The sequence below is a fragment of the Rutidosis leptorrhynchoides genome, chromosome 6, assembly GCF_046630445.1.
Source record: "Rutidosis leptorrhynchoides isolate AG116_Rl617_1_P2 chromosome 6, CSIRO_AGI_Rlap_v1, whole genome shotgun sequence".
Classification (NCBI taxonomy): Eukaryota; Viridiplantae; Streptophyta; class Magnoliopsida; order Asterales; family Asteraceae; genus Rutidosis; species Rutidosis leptorrhynchoides.
Genome location: NC_092338.1, coordinates 200,865,514 through 200,866,723, shown reverse-complemented (window position 1 = coordinate 200,866,723; position 1,210 = coordinate 200,865,514). Strand labels below are relative to the sequence as shown.

At 37.1% G+C, this 1,210-nt stretch overlaps 1 non-coding gene across 1 annotated transcript; it reads right to left on the bottom strand.

Moving 5' to 3' along the window:
- Positions 1–624: 624 nt before the first annotated feature.
- Positions 625–731, bottom strand: LOC139856344 (small nucleolar RNA R71). Its single transcript, XR_011761831.1, has one exon. It is a non-coding gene; the product is annotated as a small nucleolar RNA R71 (small nucleolar RNA).
- Positions 732–1,210: the final 479 nt, after the last annotated feature.

The following is a 1,210-nucleotide window of genomic DNA, read 5'->3' as shown; positions in this document are numbered from 1 at the left end:
GCCGTTGATTTTTCTTTAGAATCGTTATCCAGTCGACCAAGTACTCCAATTCAAATTTCCGATAATCCATTTTTTGAACCCGACATCACAATTGAGAATCCGGAGAATATTCAGGGACAATTCATAGATCCTGAACCATTAATTTTTCCTCCGGAACCACCAATCATTCAAACAGAGATTGTTGAGGAACGAACCATTAAATCAGAATCCTCTAGTGATTCAGATTCAACAAATTCAATTATGGAGAATCTGGAACCTTTAAGTATGGAAGACCAAATGCGAGCTAAACGCACTGGCCAAGGTCACGCAATTACTCATCCAGACATTAATGCGCCAGATTATGAAATCAAAGGAAAAATTCTACATATGGTGACTAATCAATGCCAATTTAGTGGTGCGCCGAAGGAAGATCCAAATGAACATCTTCGTACCTTTAATAGAATCTGCACTTTATTTAAAATAAGAGAAGTTGAGGATGAACAGATATATCTCATGTTATTTCCCTGGACTTTAAAGGGAGAAGCCAAAGATTGGTTGGAATCGTTACCTGAAGGGGCGATCGATACATGGGACGTTTTAGTTGAAAAATTTCTTAAACAATTCTTTCCGGCATCTAAAGCCGTAAGACTTCAAGGAGAAATTGTTACGTTCACACAGAAACCGAACAAAACTCTATATGAGGCATGGAAAAGATTTAGAAAGTTATTTAGAGGATGTCCGCAACATGGTTTAGACACCTGTCAAATAGTACAAATATTCTACCAAGGATGCGACATCACTACAAGAAAAGACATAGATATAGCAGCTGGTGGTTCTATTATGAAGAAAACAGAAATTGATGCTTACAAAATTATTGATAACACTGCTTCCCACTCACATGAGTGGCACCAAGAAAAAGATATCGTTAGATCATCTAAAGCAGCTAGAGCCGATTCTAGCCATGACTTAGATTCCATTTCCGCAAAGATAGATGTTGTCGAGAGACGAATGGAAAAGATGACTAAAGATATACACTCAATACGAATTAGTTGTGAGCAGTGTGGAGGACCACATTTGACAAAAGATTGTCTCAGTATTGAACTAACAATGGAACAAAGAGAGAATGTTTCATATCTAAACCAAAGGCCTGGAAATAATTATCAACCGCCAAGACCAATTTACAATCAAAACCAGAATTATAACTAAAATATTCCATACAACAACCAACAAG